Genomic DNA, 24,209 nt, shown 5'->3' with positions numbered 1-24,209 from the left:
CCCGGCTGCTTGTTTCTGTGTGGAGTTTGCATGTTCTCCTCGTGTCTGCGTGGGTTTTCTCTCGGCACTCTGGTTTCCTCCCACAACACAAATACATGCAGGTTTGGCTGATTGGAAACTCTAAATTACCCCCGAATTGAACACAAATATACCTCATTAAAAGTCAAATAAAAAAACTCAAATACAAAAATTAAAAAGTGTCTCTCTGAGTAAAGACATATCAGTACAACTGTATGACTTTATACTGTGAATGTTAGAAAGTAGAAGGTGTCTTATCAAATATTATGTTTCTAAGTTATGATTTAAACAAGATTAAAGTTCCATTCAGACAGAATATATATATATATTATAATTCTATAATATTCTCTATGCTTCTCTATAATTGAGCCAATGGTTCGTGACGGCATTTTAACTGTGGAGAAATGTCTGTTTCAGTAATGTTTGTGTCAGATATCCACTTGATATGACTAACTCAGTCTGATGAAGCCTCATATAAGCTTCACATCAACTTTTAAATGCATTTTTGCACTAAATGACTGTGTTGACACACTGTGGATTTGAGCCTCCATCACTTACATTGAAAGCACATTTGAAGGATCTTTTTATATCCAGTATGAACAGGAGGAATGATTACAGCGAGGAAAACCTCTTTCGATGTTCAGATGGCCACCTGACTGATGTTTTTAAGACATGCTTGAAAAATTGTGAAGCCGTCCTTCATTCATTCATTATTCCGTAATATTGTGTACACATGTGAGTTTATAAATGTGGAGCCAATTTTAGATACTTTGAGTAGATTAGATAATACTGCATCATTTTATATAAGTGTATCATATGTTTTTTTATAATAATAATAATACATTTTATTTATATGGCACCTTTCACATAAAGTGCATAACAAATTTAAAAATGAAAAGAGCAGACAATTTAAACAACAGTTAGAATATTAAAATATATTATTTTATGTAAAATCTTCACCTGAAAAGTAACAATATGTGGCAAATAAATGTAGTGGAGTAAAAAGTACAATATTTCCCTCTGACATGTAGTGGAGTGGAAGTATAAATTAGCATTAAATGGAAATACTCAAGTAAAGTACCTCAAATTTGTACTTAAGTACAGTACTTGAGTAAATGTATTTAGTTATTTTCCATCACTGTTTATAGCCCATTTTGCAACATGATTGTTTTATGGCAGTCAGTGAAGTTACATATCTTTTTTTTTTATTGTGTATATGTTGTTTTTTAATGTTTGCTTGATGATTTAGTATTAAAAATGTGTATACTGTGTAAACAAGCTTTTCATTACCAAATCCAGTAATATTTGTAGCTCTCTATAGAACATACTACAGTTTATTCTACAGGAATGAGTCATAGAGATGCAGCAGGAAATATTTCGGTGGGCTTTATTTTTGACCTTTTTTCTTGTTTTGTTGGTTAAATATAGATGTGTTTCATACATGTGGCTTTGTTTGTTTTCACTGTATTTACAACCTGTGTATCTTTACTGTATTTCACTTTGCTGGTGCATTGGCACAATTTCCCCCATTAAGCTTTCAAATAATCAAATCTACTGACAGCTCGCCTACCAGCGAGCTGCAGAAACACTGGTGAACCTCCGGCTTTTCAAAACACAGATTCAAACCTCCTCCGCCTGTCTCCTGCTCCCCGCTCAGGTCCAACCTGAATGCTGCTGGCGACAAACTGTTGCATAGCAACTGCCTGCTCAGCACCTATAGTGTTGCTCCTGCTCAGAGCTGGGGAACCTCAAAAGATGTCATTATGTGGGCAGAGGCGCCCACATGGGTCAATGTCAGCCAATAGCCAAGAGGGCTCTTATTCCTCTGCTCTCTCGCTCTGTGTCCGTCTGCGGTACACACACACACACACACACACACACACACACACACACACACACACACACACTGCGGTGACCTGCAGTGAACAGTAAACCATAGATATATAAACTAAATATTAAATTAAACTTAAATAAACTAAAATAATAATAAATCCACATCCACAGTGTGTTCTTACTGCATTGCGTCAGTGTTTCGGTTCTCATATCAACAACAGGATGCTTGCTAAATGAGAAAAGAAATAACAAGGAACATACTTGATATGAGCAGAAGAAGTTCATTCTTGACCTTGGGATCAAGATGTGAAACAAAATGCTGTAAGTTCAACCCTTAGGTCACATCTCCAAATGTAAGGGGAAAAGTGCCAAAAATAAGACCACTGAGAGGCTATGTTGAAGCCGTCAACTGATTTAGGTTCTGTTTGTGTGTGAAATTCTGCCCTTTGAGTTTATTAGGCTAAATAGCCATCATACAGTATTAGGATCAGTGTAAGTGCAGCAACTGTGAGCATTACACATGAGGCACAGCATGGTTAACTTAAATAAAATCTTTCAACATGGCTACAGGATCAGTAAGGATATAACAGTTACCTGTTTTTCTGCACGTCAGACCGGTACGATATTACACACAGATTCAAAGTTTATCCAGTGAAGTGATTTGACAGAAAGCAGCAGCCCTCAGGATGAATCCTGTGCTGCCTCAGAGCGGCATAAAAAGTTTAAACTGTTTCCTCTGCAGAATTAGAGTTTTTTTCTTTCCTGTCTAGTACATTGTTACAGGAGTTGTCAATTTTTGCTGCTTAAATGCTATTTGAAGTAACATTAGTGGCCTTATTGTGCGCATGAAAGCAAATCCATGTTGAAAACACATCTTACTGTCCATAACTTTATGTTGTCTCACGGACAGGAATGCGTTTCGTTGGCTAAATCATAAGCAGGGCTGCCAAGTTTTGGTTAGGAATGCTAGTCACTAGTCTAGGAATGCTACTGACAAGCCAAGAAATCTCTGTCACTAGCCCAGGAATGCTAGTCACTAGTCTAGGAATGCTACTGACAAGCCAAGAAATCTCTGTCACTAGCCCAGGAATGCTAGTCACTAGCTAAGAAATGTATGTCACTAGCCTAGGAAAGCTAATGACAAGCCTAGCAATGTTTGTCACTAGCCTAGGAATGTTTGTCACTAGCCTAGGAAAGCTAGTCCAGTCACTAAGGAATGCTAGTGACTAGCCTTGGAATGCTAGTGAATAGCCTAGAAATGCAAGTCACTATCCTAGGAAAGCTAGTGACAAGCCAAAGAATGCTAATGACTAGCCTAGAATAGCTAGTGACTAGCCGAGGAATGCAGTGGGTTGTGGGTTCGGCTAATGTATAGCCTAGCTTGGAGAAGATAAGGAGGGAATTCTGCTGGTCTCTCATTTACCGCTGTAGTCTTATTAGTGACTAGATCAGTTTCCGTCTTCAACACAGATGTAGGTTCATCCGGCCTCTCATTAGTCTTAATTTTGGCCCTTTCTCTGCACATGACAACTAAGGAAGGCCAAGAAATGTGGTGGAAAGCTTCCGAAATAACAACTTAGTTGGACCTGCTGAGATTTTTTTCGCCAAGTAAACCTAGGTTTCAAACATGTTTCTGATGAGGACAGTCATGTGGGCTGATTATTTGCAGTCTGCTATCTGCAAGTAACCTGAACAGGTTTCAGGTCTAATTGGCTCCAGCTGCTGAGGCTAAAACGGTTGTAAACAGTCAAAGTTTTTGTACCTTCAGTCTGTCCTCTGAGCTGGTTGATTAGCTGCAACAGCTGAAACCATTAAAGAGGAGCTCTGTGGGATTAGAGTTAATAGAGACAGATTGTACACATCAGTCAGGTGATTATACTCAGGTTAAAATACATTTTAGAAACTCCTGTACTCATTTTGTTGTTTTTTTATTTCTTATTTGCTTTATTTAACAATATTGTATCATATTTTTTGTCATTGTGTTCTTTTTATCCTACCTTTCATGATCTGTAATATTCTTTGTTTGCTCTATTTTTCTTTATTTCTAAACGTAGCACAAAAAGTAAGGAAATTTGTGTTTGGTAGATTATTTCTTTGTTGTAACAATGCTTCTTGGCAATAAATCTTATACCTTTGGAACGCCTGTTTATTTCCCTTTTAAATGGTGACACATTTTTAAGGAACATGCATTTGTGGGATGAGCAGCAGAGCTGAGTATTTGCAAAATCTTCTCTGCCAATGCCAAACAGCTTATTCTGCCAGTGACTCTTCTTTGGTGTTTGATTGGAGTCTGAAGAAACAAGACATATTGGCAATTTAACAGTTTATTCATTATTCATTCCATATCTCCACAGTCTGGGACTGAACTCTATCCTTTTGTGCTAAGTTTATATATAATGTTTGTGTTTTAAGCTGTGTCTGTTCTACGTAATAGTAGAGTAGAGTTGATTGAATTTCATTTCATTTGCTACTTAGGTGGGTCTCTTTTTCATATTTTCATATTTTACTTAGTTTGGAATACTTCTACTGCTACTACTTATTCTACTTCATTAATTTGACAGCTTTAGTTACCAGTTACTTACAGTAATTACAATCCAACAATATAATAAACAGTACCAGTTAAAAGTTTGGACACACCTAGTCATTATTTTTACTATTTTCTACATTGTAGAACAATACTGAAGACATCAAAACTATGAAATAACACATCTGGAATTATGTAGTTATCAAAAAAGTGTTAAACAAAGCTAACGTCCTCTCATCAAAGCAAAAGATGGCTACTCTGAGGAATCTAGAACATGAAAGATATTTTGGTTTGTTTAACACTTTTTTGTTTACAACATGATTTACTGCATGATTACTTGAAGAGTATATTTTGATGCTAATACGTGGCTTGTAGTGATGAACCTTGGTGAATTATCAGTGACTCAGCGGCTCCTTTCGGCTTTATGGAGCTTTATAGTGAGTTTCAGTTTCATTGTTTATCTGTCTGGCTGCAACTTTACAGTTCTGGTTCACTCTCAGCGCTCTCATAGTGTAATTTTTGGCCGCAACAGGCAGCTGTTTTCAGAGAAAAAGCTGTAAAAAGCCACTGTACACTACCTGCTCAGCACCAAATGGCAAACAGACACAGTTAGCTGTAGACTAACTGGTGAACATAGTGGAGCATTTAGCAGCTAAGGAGTCATATATTTCCCTCAGGAGTTGGTAGAGAGCAAAAACAGAGCTACAAATAAATATTTATCAGTATTTTACACAGTAGCTTACATTCAGCCTTCAGCCAAAATGTGCCCTGTAACCTGTCCTCATCTGCAGTGGTGGAAAAAGTATTTAGATCCTTTACTTCAGTAAATGTACTAATACAGAAATGTAAAAATACTCCATTACAAGTAGAAGTCCTGCATGAAAAATCCTACTATAGTAAAAGTACATAAGTATTAGCAGCAAAATGTACTCAAAGTATTAAAGTAAAGGTACTCATTCCGCAATAACAATAATATATTATTATACTGTATATGAGATCATTAGATTATTAATAGTGAAGCATCAGTGTTAGAGCAGCATGTTACTGTTGTAGCTGCTGGAGGTGGAGCTAGTTTACACTACTTTATATACAGTTAGCTAGTTTAGTCCAGTGGTTCCCAACCTAGGGGTTGGGGCCCCTCCAAAGGGTCAGCAGATAAATCTGAGGGGTGGTGAGATGATTAATGGGAGAGGAAAGAAGAAAAAACAAAGTTCTGATACACAAATCTGTTTTCAGTTTTTGGACTTTTTCTCTAATCTTTGATTTTTGCTGAAATATTGGATCATTTGAACATTTATTGAAATGAAAGCATGTGAGAAGTTTAGAGGGAAAAATCACTATTTGGTGGAGCTGTTAACAACTCATAGACATGTGAAATGTGACCCCGACTACACACTGCTTTTTGTAAGACGTCAAAAGACAAAAAGGTTGGAAACCACTGGTTTCATCTTTAACAATGTGTTGTATTTTAAAAGCTTGTTATATTATCCATTGTGTCAAATCTTCATCTGAAAAGTAACTAAAGCTGTCAAATAAATGTAGTGGAGTAGAAAGTACAATATTTGCCCCTGAAATGTAGAAAGTAGCATCACATGGAAATACTAAAGTAAAGTACAAGTACCTCAAAATTGTACTTAAGTACAGTACTAGTTACTTTCCACCACTGCTCATCTGTAATATTATATAACCACTCATTTGTGGTTCCTCAGCAAACATTGTGGAATAGTGGGAACTGTGGTGTGAGAACCGCGGGCTGCCCGTCTGATAATGGCTTCTTCTTACATTCCAGTTTTAATTAAGCCCTGAAGGAGAATCCAGGCTCCTTATCATAAAAGAGCTACGCCTCTTTTAAAACTTGAGTTTGTACGACTTCGCTTCCCAGTTTCAACTTTCAAGTAGCACTTTCCCTTCATCTCTAATTCCACCACCGCTCTTCTTGATCAGGCAGGAACTGTTTGTACTGTTACTGTATTTGATCTGAATGTTCTCTTAACTGCAGCGCGTTCAGTGGAGACAATTCATTTGTCCATCAGCATCCATTTGAAAAAGCCACTGAAGCCTTTTAAAGCATTTTTACTTTTCTAAAGTTTAATCAGTTTTCCTCCATAGAGGCATTTTGTGTTTTTCTGATGAATATAAAACTCCTCAGTAACATAAACAACAGAAGCTTCACAGAGACTTTGGAGCAGAATGGACAAGAACCGAGTCACAATATGTTAGTTGTGTGACGTTATTTTAGGTTCCCATTAATCATTATGGATCCTGTAAAGTTGTTTTTTCTACAGGTTAATAAAAAACCTTTCTGTCTGTTCAAGAACAGAAATCACAATCACAAATGTAGCTGCAGTTCCTCTAATAGCCACCAGATGCTGCTCCAAGAAAACTTTGACTGTATTGAAGTGAATGGAAAAACGTCCAACCTCTGCTTTTTAATACATGATTGACAAATTTTGTCTTTAAAAATTTAGAGTCTCAATAGCTAGTCTTATTTTTTCTCAAGTGTGTCTTGGTATTGCATTCATTATCGTCCCATTATGGCATCATTGGCTTCGACTAATAATTAATGTGAATGCTGACAAGCATTCAGCAATTATATTTTAATTTTATATAATTGTCTCACTATTTTTTTTAAAAGAAAAATGCCAAAATGCGTTAGTTTCAGCTTCTCAAATATGTGGATTTCCTGCTTTTCTCTATGTTATATCACTGTGAATTGAATATCTTGGGGTTTGGGACTGTTGATCGGACAAAACAAGTCAATTGAAGAAGAAGAAGTCACAAAATATGTGACTGGACAACGTGAACACACAAACAACCAGACACTATTGTTTTCTTCTGTTTATTTATTTATTTTAAACCTGTAGTGTGGAACTTTTATATATAAATGAACGTCTGTTACATTCAAGCCCTTGCCAAATGAGTTCACACAATGCTGATTATCACCGCCAGATAAATCTCCCTGTATTTCACAGTTTTTAAATCTCATGTTTTTAAATCTCACTCAACTCCCCCCAAAAATTTGTATTTTTCTTAAATTTTTCAGGGGTTGTGTGATGCTCAAACAATTTATGCACCATTTTACGGCCACAACAGTAGACTACAGCCAGTGGTGTACTGGCTGTCGGGCATACTGGGACCAGTGGGCCATCAAAAGTTTTTGCTGGCCCTTTCTGTGTGCCCATCATTCGAGGTGCGCATGAGAGCTGCTGCATACCTGTGTCAGGCAGTCACAGCCTGGTGCCCCCCTTTAATTTCTCTGCCAGAGGGGGGAGACAAAAGTCCTGCGCTCCAGCTTTAAAGTATGATTGGGTTGGGCTAATTCATTTTTTGTCAAGTTTAATAAGAATTATTGTTTCTATTTCTGTTCGTACATTCGTACCCGATGAAAAACATGACATTTTTGTCAAAATAAGTAAGGATAAGTACGTCTGAGATCAGGACAGAGTAGATGCTCATAGATGAGCTTAACACCACTATATTGTATTTATCTTAAATTAAAGACATACACATGTATTAATTTATAGAGGTACTCAGAAACACGAGTAAATGTGAGTTGTTGAAGTTCATTTCCTTTAATCAAAGTCCTGCATCCACAGTTTCCCTGCTGTCTCATGGGATGCGTAAAGGCCTGCTGGGTAAGGCGCTGTTCTGTTCTGTAACTGAGAGATCACACATTTTAATCCCCACAGCAGCCTGTACAGTATGTGTCCAACTTTGTGTCCTTGAATGTCTGTGTAAATGGCTTAGATAAGAGCCTCTGTTAAATCACTGAAATGTAAATGTAAAGGCTTTAGTGTGAAATTAGACGATATCACAGCAGTCTGTCCTTAAGCTTCTAAAAAATATTCTTATAAGTAAGGACAAGGCTGGCGCTATTCTACATTTTTACCATAAAAAGACAAAAAAAATGAAGTATTATTCTGTCTCCCAATACTTTCTGACATCCCTACTGTCTCACATCCAAGCCCATCAGTTACTGAAGATTTAAATATTTGAAAAAAAAAGAAAAAGAAAAACAAATATTTGCTTTATGTTTTTAAAAAGGCTCAGTAATTGCCAAAAACAAATGGCCACAAAACAAACAAACAGGAGCAAATAGTGCATTTCAGCAGCGGATGAATCCACATTTGGTGCTCTAGTGAGTATTTATGGCAGTTAAATTAATTTGCCACTTCAGGGCAGAAGAACAGGATATCCACAGACAAAAAAAAAAACATGATTTATGCCATTGACTGTGTCAGTAATTAATTGTGGGGTTCAGCAGGGTTCTATTCTTGATCCTTTAAATGTTCAGTTTTCATGCTAATATGGAAGATGACAATTTATTTGTCCATAAATTATCAGACTCTCACACAAAGGTCCTCCTACTGAAACAACACAACAGGTTGTCAGTATCTTCAAAAACAACACAAATGTGACAACAACAATTCAGACAATCTATTTCTGATCTGACATCTCTGAAGTAAAACTCTATAAACAGGAGGAAATGTGTTGAGGTCTATTTTCAGTGGTGGATTAATCTACATTTTACGTTCTAGTGAGTATTCCTGGCGGCAGGATGGTGTGTGTGGGACTGAGTCAAAATAAACTGCAGTGTGGGTGCTTATGGTAATGAAGGAACATGTAAACCAGTGCAGTGGTGTGGCTCATTGATATGTTTTTAATAGTTTTTGGACAACAATGGAGCTCAGAGGCACAGAGGAATAAGATACATGAGGGTCTGACACAGACACAATACTTGTTAGTAGATCATTGTTGGTTTGCATCTGCACATGGGGTTTGTTGGCAATAAAAAAAGGATAATATTGCCAGACTTATCCTTCAACTTTGCCTTTTAGAAACAGTAATAAACTTCTTATCAAACAGAAATTTAGTTGAAGGATCTATTGTTTTTTTTTTTTTTTATCAGGTTTTAGCCTATTAACTATAAAGTTAATGGAAAATCTGGGTACCAGATAAAGAATTTATAAGCATTAATCAATGGCTTAATTAGTGGTTAATAAATATTTTACTAATACTTTATAAATCATTTATAAGCCATTAATAAAAAGGGGTTGAACATCGGTTTAGATGAGGTAAATGTTATAGTTGTATAGAAAGGAGGCAACTCAAAAATTATGCTTATAAATGATTTATAAAGCATCAGTGAACAATTAACCGTTAACTTAGCTATTAAATACAAATTGTGAACCAGTCCTTTAAACTCCCGAGCCGCTCTACTATTCAGATAACGGGCAGTCTTTAGGACCCCGTAGGCGGCACATGACGTAAGACAACAACAGGAAGACGGAACTCACGTTGCTGGTAGGTGTGTTAGCTGCTGCAGCTTTCATTTACTTTCACAAGCGGGTGAGATTTATTTTAATCGGGAGTAGAAAGACTTCCATTGTTCTTCCTGCATGTGTCACTGACCCGCTGTTACTGACTCCTTGTTGTGTTCTCTACACTGTTTTAAAAGTTAGCTCACCGGTTAGCCACTGCGGCTAGCTGTTAGCACCATGGTCAGCACACAGAGTGACAGCTGCAGGCATAAAGGTCGTAAACGAGGATGGTTTGACGATAATTGCTGTTAAGGTGGAAGTGAGGGCTGTTAAGGTGGATGCTGGCTTGTTTCTCCGACTGACTTTATTAAGTGTGAGTCTGTTCTCTCTGTGTGAAGAAAGTTTGATTGTTTTTTTTTAAATGGATTTACAGACACAAAAACAAAAATCCAAGGTATAATGTAACATGTTCAAGTGATTTCCAACAACAATACATAAAGAAACATAAGACATGAAACAAAACTAAGCAATACAATCATAAAATCCCCAAAACACATCACCACAATTTAAATAAATAATAATGTATTAATACCCACAACAAAATACAAGGACAAATCAATAGCTAAAGTAACAAGGTCATTGCAGATATCATTATAAAATTAAGTTCCAATCTGACCTCTATAAGCCTCTTTCATATTTAAAAACTTGATCTGTAACGGTTCCACAACATGGCATCGTTGTAAAAAAGGAACTTCTGGCTATGTTATTGACTCAGTGCAGTTTACATGAACGCACACATCGCCCTGGTATTACAGTTATGCTGAATATGGACCACTGTTATCTGAGAACACAAGTACGGAGGAGCATTTCTCATACTGTACATATGATGCAGCTTCTGTTCTACTCTGAGCTGTACTGGCAGCTGTCACACACTTCCTTAAACCGTCACTACCAACATGAGTTCGAGGGGAACTTTTAATAAATACTGAACAATATCACCTGTAGTTTGTTCCTAAATTGAGTTGCCAAACCATTGAACCAATCAGAACCAGCAACATGAAGAAAGTTTGTTGTTGCTGCTGTGAATCAATGACAGACATCAACAATCAGGCAGTAGTAGAAAAAAACTAAGTACATAAAATCAATTACTGCAGGGAGAGAAATATTCTACTTTTTACTTCACTGTATTCACCTGAGTGCTGGAGGTGATAAAAACAAGATGCACTCACAAAATATAATTCATTGTTAAAGATAAAACCAGTGATTTCCAACGTTTTTGGCTTGTGACCTTGATGACGGAAGCAGTGTCTTGCTGGCGTCCATTGTCACCTCTCAGCATGGCTGGATTAAGCTCCTTAAATTGATCAATCGATTAGTTGGCAACTGTTAAATTAATTGCCAACTATTTTGATAATCGATTAATCGTTTTGAGTAATTTTGGAATTTTTTTTTCCAAATTCTCTGATTCCAGTTTCTCAAATATGAATGTTTTCTGGTTTCTTTAGTCTTTAATGACAGTAAACTGAATATCTTTGGCTTGTAGTTTGTGAGACAAAACAAGACATTTGAAGTTGCGTTGTGGGAAACATTATCTGATATTTTATAGACCAAACAACCAATCGATTAATTGAGAAAAGAATCAATAGATCAGTCGACAGTGGAAATAACCGTTAGTTCTAGCCCTAAATCTATTAATAGATAAAGTCATTTTCCATGATAGTAAACTCAACATCTTCGAGTTTTTGACTGATAATCATCTGAAAATATTAACTTGAGCTTCAGGGAATAAAAATCAGCATTTTTCACTATTTTCTGACATTTTATACACTGAACAACCAATCAATTACTAATAAAAATAATTGATAAGTAAAATAATAGTTGGCTGTAGCCTTACAGTCCTCTTATGATGGAATAATTCTACTTTGCTCTCAGCTTTCTGTTTGATAAAACACAACTTAACAACAAGTGAGCTCAACAGAAACTTAAACTATTAAAGTCTTCAAACTAGACTTTGACACAGAGTTTCTCTTGAAGACCAGGAACACGAGACGGAGGGTGGAGGACCTGTCAGAGTCCAGATTATGTTGGCCCATATGATTTGGAGTAAAATAATAACATAAATCACGGCTGTATTCCTTTTATGTGTGCAGGCTCGCTGGCTTCAGAACGGCCATTGATAAAGTTGTTAGTTACGCTCGTCCGTTCCTGCTACGACGACTCCAAATGTCTGCTGTGGAAAAAGGTCTATCTATATTTGATTTTTTATATGACTTTGTACAAAGTCATATAAAGCCATGAAGGATAAACCAGAAAAAAAAGGAATTCATGAATATTTTAATTAAAAAGAGGTTTCGGAGGAGTTGTAGATAATCATGGTCCTGATGGTTTTTCTGATTTGTTTGTCCTCGCAGTGCTTCGAGTCTCATCTCGTCGTTGAAGGTGTACACAGTTTTCTTTGAGACATGACATGTAAAATAAAACAATTTAAAATAAAAATACAACTTCTGTCCATATAATGTTTTCCATTTAAAAAATATGACATCTCTCTTTCTTGTGAGTGAATTGTAGTCCCACACAACAAATCAAATACACGTTCCAATGTTTCTTTTATACATTAATACATTCATAAAAAAATAGTTTTACAAAATACACAGGATTCAGAAATATTATATACATATATATATATATATAGAGAGAGAGAGAGAAACTTTGTTTGATACATTAAATTTTTGATATAATAATATACTTTTGTTTGTTATTATAAGACCAAATTATTATTATTATTTAAAAGTGAGTAATCTATCTGTTACTGTAATATATCTGTTATTTAATTTGCTGTCCTGAAAGCCCAAGGTGTCCCAACAAACAGTCCACAACCCAAAAATATTTAGTTTAGACTAAATAAAAACAGATTGAGAAGCTGGAATCAGAGAATTTGGACTTTTTTTTTCTTCTTAAAAAATGACCAAAATGATCGATCGATTATCAAGACAGTTGGCGATTTAATTTTGTGTCAACTGACTAATCATTGCAACTCTAAACCATTTAAAATAATATCTGTCTTAAATATTTTTATGATTTATTAATCTACTTTTTATTTTTCTCAGTTTTGTCTTTAAACTTTCAGAAAATAGAGAAAAAAAAGCCCGACATAATTTCTTAGAGCCAATGACGACGTCTTCAAATGTCTTATTTTGTCTGATCCAAACATAGTCAGTTTACTATCATGTATTAAACATACGAGCTTCAATTCCTCACATTGGAGAAGCTGCAATAAGTAAATGTTTGGCATTTTTCCTTAAAAAAAAGATTAAAATAATTATTCTATCATCAAAATAGTTGATGCAGGTTTCTGGAAGAAGGAATCAATGTATGTAAGCAAGTGAATACCAGAGAAGTATGATTTTTTTAACCTTATTGTCTAGAGCTGCGTCATTAACTGCAAAAATGTGTTCAAAAGTAGATGTGAAGCTTATATGAGGCTTCAGCAGTGTGAGTTAGTCATATCAAGGGGATATCTGACACATTTACAGTCTTTTTAGCATCAAATTCCCTCTTTGTGTTTCCTCGGACAGTGTTTCCCTGTTGAGCTGCGGTGGAAGTATAGTAACAAAAAGAGGAACTTTGGCACTAAAAAGACTGTAACGTTGAAAGATATCTACTTGATTTGACTCATTTGGATGCTGAAGCTTCATATTAGCTTCAGATAAACTTTTAAATACATTTTTGCGCAGAAGGAGGACTGTGGATTTTATCCTCCATCACTTCCATTGTAAGTGCATTATGAAAGGATCTTCTAATGGTCAGTATGAACAGGAGGAATGATTACAGCAAGAAAAACATGTTTCAGTGTTAAATATGGGCTCCTGTGAACCCGTCCGTCAATCAGCATCACCTGTGACATGAATACAGGTGGGTTTGAGGGCTACAAAAGCTGTTTGATGAATGAGACAGCACTCTGTGAAATAACATATAGACCTGAAACAGTTCGTCCCACACTGAACAATATAAGGCTGTCATGCTGCTGAAAGGCTGTTGGAGCAGCTGAGATGATTAAATGTCAGATATTACAGATGTAATCTGCAGAGCTGCTGTCCTCTTTTCTGGAGGATCAGATTATTTCTTTGTATGGACACATGGAGCTGAATGACATGATTATTACTTTTTATCATACAAACAGGAAAAACAAAGATGTGACAGAAAGATAAAAGAGATGTATTGAAGTAGGCAGTGAGGTAATCAAGTACACATGAGCGGACGACTCAGAAATACAGTATTTTTTAAATCCTTACAACAAAAAGCATTATCATGGTTTTGAGAAAGCTGAAATATTTTTAATTAGTCTGGCTTCCATCTACATTGAACTAAAGAAACTACTGAAGAAAGAAAATTCTAATTGATGCTTGTTTTGATCCACTACTGTTATGTGAATATTAGGAGTTGGTTCATCAAGATAAACAGTTGGTGGCGCTAATTCTCCAGTTGGTGCCATTTAACCATTACAGAGGAAGAGGACACGAGGAGATGATGTCATAAAAGTGCGACAGACAAAGCTTAAACGATGGAAAACCTGATGGAAATATGATGTTTCTGTTTGCTTGAGAAGCTAACAAACTTGCTAACAGTTAGCAAACTTACTTAGCGCGATTGCTAACGGGACAAAAACTTCAAACAGTTAATTCAAAAGTTATATTTGTAGCATCAACTCCTTTTTCATAACTAACTCATTATTGCTCTTTTGTGGAACAGTTTTTACTTTGACAGAGGAGGTTAAATAAAAGTGAACGGCGCGACGCAGCTAATAAGCTACGATAGCTTCCTCTACTTTGGACTCTCCAGCTCTCTGTCCCCTCAAAGGTCAACACTGACCCAAGACAGCTTGCTATTGGTCAATGGCGATAATTTGCAGATCACCAAAGTTCACCAAAATTCCTATTCCTTGAGTTGAATTTGTAGTTGAGCGCCCAGGCCTTAACCTCTGAATGTAGAAGGATAAACAAAGCATATTTAAGTGTCAGCGCTGTGACAGACTGAAGACCTGTTTGTCCAGAGCGTGTCGACTAAGCTTCCAGCCTCCCTCCGGCCTCTCGACCCTGTAAAAGAACAGTGAAAATAGGGGTACTGCTTTAATATTCTGAATCTGCTTATACAGGAATCATGATTATTTTCATTATCAATTAGTCTGTTGATTATTTTTCTGATCACTCAATTAGTCGTTTGGTCTGTATGCAACCTAAAATGTCTCATTTTGTTACGACCAGCAGTCCACAACACCAAAGATATTCAGTTTACTGTCATAAACGACTAAAGAAACCAGAACAGTCTCACATTTAAGAAGCAGGAGTCAGAGAGTTTTAGCACTTTTCTTAGAAAATGACTCAAAATGATTAACTGATTATCAGAACAGCTGGAAGTTAACTTTCTGTTGATCAACTAATTGACTGATTGTTGCAGTTCTAGTTTACAAATCCCGGACAAAATCTGAATGAAAGCTTGAACCTGGACATCAGCCCAACAGCGTCCCTTTGTTGTAACGTAGTATGTGGAGTTAAACTGTGTTGCGATGTGTTGCATTGGTGAAGACTCCTGCTGCTCTGTGATGTTTGGCTGCTAAATAACCTCAGCAGGGAGGCAGATGCAGTGCTCTGGAACAACCAAGACACATTTTTATCAAAAATATCACACTCAGAGTAACGTCTCCATTGTTTTTTTTTCCTTTCATTCATGATTTTTACTGTCACATCTGCTGACGAGTGTGTTTTGACATCCGGTATTTGCCTCCAGAACCAGTCACATGGGGGAATATGTTCAGTGGTGGCTCAGCCTGGTTATTTGTTTAATTTTTGTGCTGTTAAGTGGTTTCCAGCCTGTATTTGTGTACTTGAGTGGCTGCCTGAGCTAATGACTGCATCACTGGTGGCCCAAACTTCCCATTAGGCCTCCAAGGTGAGCGGAAGCGGGGATTTCTGTAATGCTTTCTCCGCTGTCGTGGCCTAAGAGCCACGTCTGATGTTCTGCATGAGAGATAAATCCCATTTGTGGCCCGGACGGTGGGCCTGGATCCTCCCAGCTTATCGTCAACGCTGACAAGCGTCCAATAATCACCTCAGCTGTGGCTGAGTGAGCACGGTCATAGCCGGCATCACACGGCTGTCTGGAGATGAATAAATATTCAGTGATGAGGTTAAAGAGATTATCCAGTTAATGACTTATTTGGTATGAGCACCTAATTCAAAGTCAAACTAAGTGGTGTCCCGCTCATTGACTCAACTTTTTGGTGCCCAGTTAGAGGCCAAAGGATGGCGATGTCAGTGGGTCAGTCTGTCCAGAGCAAAATATTTGGACCACTAGCAGCTGCATGTCCATAAAATCTGCTGTGGATGTTCATGGTCCCAAGAAGATGAGTCAGCTTTTCTTGAGCACCAGGATAAGGACAAATTTACTTTTGCACCAACAAATCCTCCAAATTACACAACAAAAAACATTGTTGGTCCATGCGTTCCAGAACGATACATCAAAATGTTTCCTTCACTTTCAATCAACCAATTTCAGCACAGTTTTTAGATGAAGTTAAGGGGCTAACGAGACCTATTTAAAGGGGACATATTCTTCTTTTTGTGATTTTATGTCACTGTTTTGACATCAGATGTTAAACAAGGTCAAAGTTCTAAAATGCTGCCTGTAAGTCAAAAGCCAGGGCTTCAGTCTTCTCTAAGCACTCCCTCTGTAATTGTACTTTCTGTTCTCTACTGTCTGTTCAGTAGTTTTTGTTGCTAAGGTTGTTCCACGGGTCGTTCACGTTGTCCACCTGCATATTTTGGATCTGATTCAGGTTCCAACATGTACAGATGTATATGAGAAGTTTATATTTTGACTAAAGAAGGAGAAAAAAAAGTGAAATCCTCTACTATTGTTTGTTTACGTACCGTCCAGAGATGAAGGAAACTTCCTGAAGCTGACCAATCAGAACAGAGTGGGTTCATCAGGAGGCGGGACCTTAAAGAGACAGGAGCTAAAAGGACCTGTTTCATACAGAGGCTGAACTGAGGGGCTGCATAAAGGACCAGTAGAAGATAAATAAGGAGTTTTTAACTGTAAATCATGCAAAGATATTCCAGTAGAGCCCCAGAATATAAATATAGAGCTGGAAATGTGCACATTTCTGATAGAAGTGTAAGTCACACTGAATGATATCAATGTGTTTCATGTCTGTGTGTTCAGATTTGACTGACTTATGACTCTGAGAAGGATGATTTTTGACTCTTCTTCACCTCACGCAGCATCTTTTCTCTGTTGTTAAAATGCCATCCAGAACCATGAGTTTAACTACCGAGGAACACAGGGAATATTTAATTCCCAACTTCTTCCTGTGATGTTTATCCTGTCTGAATGACTAGCTAAATGAGTACAAAACTTTTTGTGTGTGTTTGTGTGTGTGGTGTGATAAATGGTGCAGCCTCTAGGAGATGCTAGCAGTTCTTTATATTTCATCATGTTATTTTTAGGAGGGCCTTCCAATGCACTATTTCCTCGCAGCACTGTGCGTTCGAAGCCGGCCACCGAGCCGTCAGATCTCCATCTGCAGACGCCTCTCCAACTTAATGAAGCACTCATCAGGAAAAATCAATCTGCTGCCGGCTCTGGGCCTTCTAATGGGAAAAAAAACTCTTTCATGTTGATAATGGGATTCTGTAATTAGAGCTTCAGTTGTGCGTTGGGTAGAGAAGCACAGAGTACAGAGATGACTTGTTTATCTGGAAGTCAGTAATGTTCACTGTGATGTTTTGAGTGTTTTCAGCTGTCTGAGAGACAAATAATAGCTGCTGACTTCTTGTCTGGATAAAAGCTCTGCACAGGAGGAAGGGGCTGAACTCAGGTCTGAGCTATATGCCAGACTGTCCTGCCAGTAATTATAGGTAATCCGCTGAAAAAGTCTCAGTGATAAGAAGAGGGGATTCCATTTCAGTGGCCACCTCGTACTTATGGAAGCAGGCGGAGGTGAACTTTAGGTCCCGGTCAGACTCTGACATTTACTGAACATCCTGGAGCTCTGGCCTTTTAGATTCTCCTGAACATGAAGGCAGCTTCTGTACCCGACTGTAAAGGACACTTCAGACTTTCTGCTCGTCTCCTTCGCTTGTTTTAGAGCCGTTGCCGCTTTGGGAGATATCTTTGTTGCTTTTCTTTGGAAGTCCATTTCTGACAGGAAAAGAAAACAAAATTAGAAACAATAACACTCATGGGAAGTCAGCGTAATGTTGTATGTAGTCATTTTGACATTTTAAGTCAAACCTTTGAGCTGGTAACTCATTATAATGTCAAAATATTGACTTATCAAGAGGTTTGAATTAGTGCAGAATGCACACGATCATTAATATAAATGAGCTACTAATGATTTTCACTCACACACTGTGCAGCCACGATAACACCCTACATCCCTCCTCCTTCTTCAAAGGACATCTATGTGAAGGGTACTATTATAAGAGTAGCATCGTTCTGTTAAGGAATAGTGCAGTGCATAATATGTGTGTATAGTGAGCGTGTGGTTGAGCGAGCGGCAGAAAAGTGGTGAATGTGAGCGGAGCAGAGGAAAAGATAAGTTGTTAGTCTGGCCGTAAATGTACAGTACAGACTCCAGTGTGTCAGTTAATAAATGCTGCAGCTATTGAAGTGGGTTTAGCCTCGACGTTAGCGATAGAGGGTCAGCCTAACCTGACCAGGCTCCCTAAAGGTGGACTGACCTTTGAGGTGGACCAGCAATTGTCATTTTTTTGCGTCAGTCTCAGCTGCTCTTCAACAGAGAACGTAGAAATGTCTGCCTGCTGTTCTTGATCAGCTGAAAATAATTAAAGTAGAAGTTTCTTTGAGAAATTTATGATGTAGTATAAATTCAAGAGGTTGTGATATGTAGCACAACCAAGCGGCAACCTCCGGGGCTGTAAAATGAAGCCAATGCGGAAGTGCCAAAAACTGCAGTTCCTTGAACGACCACTTGAGGCTCCAAAAGCGAGTCAATCTCCATCGACCCCCATGTTAAAATGCCCAACTTTACTGCAGAAATAAACATGTTTACAGCCTGGTACAAGTTATGTTATGCATAATGGACATGGACATGGCTGCTTTGAGTGACAGGTCTGCCAGCCGCTAGGTGGCTTGTTTCAGCCATTCGGCCCGCCTCTTTGCCCATTTTTGATTGGCTGTGAGTTAGGCAGTGTCACGCACTGCCAAAATGGCGACGGCCGGAGCGGCTCACTTTGAGCTTCAAAACCGCTCTTCAGAAACCAACGGGCGACGTCACGGTAACTACGTCCATATTTTTATACAGTCTATTAGCACAACAAGCTAGCAAAGCTCTGTAAATGGAACCATGTTCCTGTTTATGCTCAGTGGCCACACAAGGAAAGTCTCCTGAATTACAATTTTTTCTCTATTTTTAGTCTTTGGAGCCGTTTCTAAACAAACTAGGATAATCAATCAAATCTGTGGCTCACTGACGTGTTTTTAATAGTTTTTGGACAACAATAGAGGTCTACGGCACAGAGGAATAAGATATATCAGGCTTTGGAAACACACACAATACTTGTAAGTAAATCAGTTCATTGTTGGTTTGGCTCCAAACACGAGATTTAATCACAATAAGAAAAATATAGAAAATCTCCAGCCATATCCTTTAAAGGTCTCTGGGTCTCCAGGTGAATCTAACCAAATAACAACCTGAAAGGGACGAGTTCATTAAATGTCACATATTACAGATGTAATCAGCAGAGCTGCTGCCCTCCCTCCTCCAGAGCATCAGATTCCTGCTTTATAGTACACTCACCAAGCTGACTGACATTTCTTATTTGTTTTTTTATACAAACATACAGATGACAAGTAAGCGAATCTGACAGGATATATGAGACACAGACAAAAGAAATGCACTCAGTCCGTCATTATAAGGACAACCACTCATTGCTGCCATCAAGGTTCATTATATTCTGTGTTGGTGCAGATGTAGGATTATAATTTTCTGCAAAAAGATTATTATTATATATATTTTTTCACCATTTCATTCACTTATCAGCACATGTGGTCTTCAAATATTTCACATGTGAATCGTAAGCCATCAGATGTTAATGTGTTAAAGTATAAGCGGACCGAAAACAGCCCCCCCGTTAAAATGACATGCTATTCAAAAGCACAGAGAGAGACAGGAAACACCGGTCCTGACATGCATCAAAGGTCTGAAGCTGGAATCCAACCTCGGACATTGTGGTTATGTGGTAAATATCTTCACCAGTAAGCCACCAGCTCACCACAGATCCTTGGAAAATGAAGGCACTGCAGATGTGTATAATACTCAGACAGGATTTTACAACTCTGGAAAGTTATCACACCATCCAATAATTTATCTTTCTTGCCAGCGAAGACTCCAGGAAGTTACTGGTTGAGCCAAGAAATAATCCAGCACATAAAACGGCGATTTGTCGTTTTTACACTTTACATGTTTTTTGTATGGATTAAACAAACAAGACATAACATGTCAATGAGTGAGCTTTAAAGATTTTTTTTTTATTACTTGTGAAAGCCAGGTGAGCTGTTTCCTGTCTTTGTGCTAAGCTAAGCTAACCAGTTACTGACTGTAGCCATTTAATACAGCTATAATCAATATTTTTTATTATACTACTTTATGAGCTGACAGTGTGTAATGTGTTGGTCGTGGCTCGTAGCGATGAACCTTTACGGAGCTTTATAGTGAGTTTCAGCTCATTTATTTATCTGTCCGGCTGCAACTTTACTGTTCTGGTTCACTCTCAGGGCTCTCATAGCGTCGTTTTTTGGTCGCAGCAGGCAGCTGTTTTCAGAGAAAAAGCTCTCAGACACAGTTAGTGACTAACTGGTGAACATAGTTAACTCAAGTCAAGTCAGTTTTATTTGTACAGCCCGATATCACAGATTAACACGACTCCAAATGAATGATAATGTTGCTCCATAACTGCTGGATGTAGAAATAACCAACATGTCAACTTAAAAGCTGACGAGATGTCAATGTTGTGTACAAAAACCCCCCAAAAAATCAGTTAATGCACATTTAACGGACAAATATGAGAGTGCTATAAATCCTCTCGTCAAACTGCTCCTTTAAAGGCTGCACTCTGTAGACTGCATTTGTATGATATTCTATCTTAATTGAAATTCTAATTAGCAGCTGGCTGTCAACTAGTCAGTTTAATGAAGTGGTGTCAATAGCCCTCTTCTTCGCTCTTCTCCTCCTCTGCGGCTCTTCACTTTCTTAAGTCTCCATCCAACTTATTTGTGGGTCAGGGCTTTTATACGATTCCCGTCTGCTTCCCCCTGCAAAGCCCAGAACTGCTGCCGAGGCAGAAGCGGAGCTGGTTTTTGGGGGGGAAATCTTGCAGCGGCCGGCTGTAATCAGCGTCCCTGCTGCCTTGCTGCATCCTCCCCTGTGGATTTATTGGTCTGGAAAAGCTGTGGAGCGCCAACATTAGTCACCGGCTGAGATGGAGTCCAGCCCAGAGACCCAGAAATTCAATTCTTGTAATCAGAGCAAAAGCACACCACAATGTCTTGGCTTGATAGGGGCTGATATGCTGACCTGAGGTCTGCCCCGTGCTCTGCGCTCAGTGAATTTGATATTTATACCTTCTGTATCAGGCTCATCTGAATAAATTGGAAACGGTTAGTGGAATTGGGTTTGTTGAGCTCCTGACAGATCTGTGAAAAGCTGCTTTTAGACAAAAGAGGCCCCGTCATCCTCAGATGACATGGCGCGCCACTCTTTTACTCCGTTCTTTTCTTTTATGATCTTGATATAAAAGCAGGAGCTCTTATTTCTGTGGATGCCGCAGTCTAATAACCCACAATAAGTGTTTGTTTATGATAACCTGTCTAGTCTATTGCCACAGCTTGTTACTGAGCCGCTTCTGCATATTGGATGCTGGCATGAATACCAATGCAGAGAGAGAGAGAGAGAGATGTGCTGCATTAACTCGTTTGTCACTATGTCGACAATATTAATACCTTTTCTGCAGACTTGATAAAGACTGTTCCCCCAGTGGAGCTCACTTTAATGTGGTGGAGTGCAGTTGTCACCGCGTCATAAACAAAGCCACAGCGAGGCAGGCAGCTCATTCAAAAACTGTAGAACCACAGCCTGCGTTTTTGTGGACCACAAACACAGAACGAGAGAGGAATAATCCTACAAAGGCCTTCTATTATCTCTCATTCTTATTCTCTTCATGATTTCCTTCAGGTTTGTTGCCTACACCTCATCGTTTTCTTTGGTTTCTGTTTTTCAGCGTTAATGAGTTTTGTTACAATCGGAGCTGTGAGTTGCTCTTCCTCCTCACGCTCCACTTTAGCACAAACAAATGAAAAACAAAGTCACATTTTGGATTTTGTTTTCCAGCGAGACCAAGAAACACACACTCGCAAGTGATTTACTCTTAAGTCATTGCTGATGAAACCATTTAAGGAGATAGAATCAAAGATGGAGGACCGTCATACAGTTTTGAATCAATAAGTTGTTGTCACAGTTATTTATCAAATCAAATTTTCCTTTGATTGTTGGGGCGAGTGGCTTTTCTTTATCATTGCAAATCCAGCTGAAATCACATCTTGTTTAAATCCCTTTTTTGGAGTAAAAAAAATATTTTTAAAAATATATTATTAGTAGGAAGAAAGAAGGTCTTTGAATGCCTATTAGAAATGCTCCTTTTCGTCTCAGCAGCTGGGGGGACATGTTGGTGTTACACCGCAAAGAACAGAGACAAAGTAAAGAAACTGCTGTAGCTACAAGTCATAGACAGTGTGTCGCTAACAGGGATTTTGAAGAGCAACAACCAAACCAGCATCTAACGGATTCAAAGTGACATCTGCAGGTATGTTACAAGTTTAATGTGCTGCAGCTGAGTAGCTAATTGGCTATATAGCATGCTAACTGATGTTAGCTGTGAACATGAGTAAACATGAGTAATATCAGACCTCAAGGGCTCTACAATTGGTCCGACTTGTTCAAAGTCTAATTGAAATCACATTTAGACATCCCTTTTTGCTTGACTTCTTTTAAATGTCTTGTTAATAGTTTTGTATTATTAAAAAGGTCTTTGGGGAAATATCAGTTATGCTCCTTTTTGTCTCAGCTGCTGGAGGGGCATGCCTGTGTTTGCGTGACATTAGCTGGAAGACTACTGGTGTTACACTGTGCAGAACGGAGACAAAGTAAACAAACTGCTGTAGCTGCAAGTCATGGATAGATAGTGTGTTGTTAGCAGTGGTATTGAAGAGTAAGAACCAAACCTGCATCCAACGGGTCCGAAATGACATTTGCAAGTATGTTTAAATGCTGTTTAAATGCTAATTAGCTGCACTTCTCCCTGGTGAATGTTTGTTTGGAGACTTGTTTAACAAGCTAAGCTGCAGGACAAGACGTGTGTTCATGTTTGTAAGTTAGATAAGAAGGAGACTTTAGCAGGAAAGTTAATGTGGGTTGTTGTTCAGAGTCAGTGGCTCTTGTGTTGAGTAGCAGGATGCAATCAGGCTCAGTGTGACCGTCTGCTCTGCCAATGATAGAACGACATGTTTTCACTTTATGCAAAGATTTGATTTGCTGGATTGAAATAAGGACTCCAGCTATGTAGAAGGATAATGGAACAGTATTTAATCTTGCAAGACTACAACTAGATTCCTATTGAGATTATTTCCCATCCGACTCCTGGATGTGAAGATGTTTGGAAATGTTACGTTCATGTAAGTCACTATAAACCACAGACAAATACACATATTGGAATTTTAGCTACTAAGATGCTGACATTGGAATATCAGCCTGTCTTGTGAATGTGAACTACAAAAAAGTGCATAAATGCTGCTGCAGTGTGAAATGTTTTAGTATTAAACAGCTTTGAGCTGGTTTTGCCTTGTAAGGCTACTCTTCACGCACAGGACAGACATATCTAATTAGTAAAATAAAATGTGCAGTATTTTCCCTGAGACAAACAAATCATCATAAGTGTGATTCTTTAATTATGCTTCAGATTGAGGTCATTTCAAAGTCATCACGTTTCTCTGGTGCAAAACAAGCCACACAAGGGAATGACAGCATACTTCCAAGACACCAACCAAACCTTACAAACAGGACTGAAGAAAAGAGAAATACTTGAAAGAGTGAAGACAGACTCACAGCTGACTTAAAAAGATACTGTAACTATAAAGAATTCACAGTGTGTCACCATATATAACATAGTTATAGCTACTGTCTTGTTAATACTAATAATTAGATGTTGATAGAGCCAAAACATTTCCATTTTCACATGATGCAACATTAATACGTCCATAAACGCTCTGTTGACATCCATTGTCACAGTTATATAGAAGATCAGAGGCCGCCTTGACTTTGAAAATCTTTTAGTTAACACTAAGCGACGCTTTCTGTACACTACAAACTCATCCCGGCGCTCCTCTCTCCAACTCTCACTCATGTTTCCACCGTTTTCTTCCTGCAACAACTCAACTCGTGAGATTTCAGAGTGAGACACAATAACAGACCCGATCAAGCAAAAGGTAAAGAAAAACAT

The 24,209-nt window shown here is 38.1% G+C and overlaps 1 protein-coding gene and 1 long non-coding RNA gene across 3 annotated transcripts in view; one reads left to right on the top strand and one right to left on the bottom strand.

Moving 5' to 3' along the window:
* Nucleotides 1-2,033: 2,033 nt before the first annotated feature.
* LOC122985419 lies at nucleotides 2,034-10,036 on the bottom strand. The gene is made up of 3 exons (XR_006404110.1): nucleotides 9,673-10,036; nucleotides 3,614-3,675; nucleotides 2,034-2,080 (listed from the first exon to the last, which is right to left on the bottom strand). It is a non-coding gene; the product is annotated as an uncharacterized LOC122985419 (long non-coding RNA).
* Nucleotides 9,615-24,209, top strand: part of immp2l (inner mitochondrial membrane peptidase subunit 2) — a 166,754-nt gene continuing 152,159 nt past the window's right edge. The window contains exon 1 of one of the 2 annotated variants that reach the window (XM_044356038.1): nucleotides 9,615-9,679. The gene's annotated coding sequence lies outside the window, so the exon portion shown is untranslated. Of the gene's footprint in view, nucleotides 9,684-24,209 lie in introns of both variants that reach the window. The other variant, XM_044356037.1, reaches the window with a different exon arrangement.

This window comes from Thunnus albacares, chromosome 7, assembly GCF_914725855.1.
Source record: "Thunnus albacares chromosome 7, fThuAlb1.1, whole genome shotgun sequence".
Lineage (NCBI taxonomy): Eukaryota > Metazoa > Chordata > Actinopteri > Scombriformes > Scombridae > Thunnus > Thunnus albacares.
The sequence above is the reverse complement of the archived record's forward strand: the minus strand, read 5'-3'. Positions and strand labels throughout refer to the sequence as shown.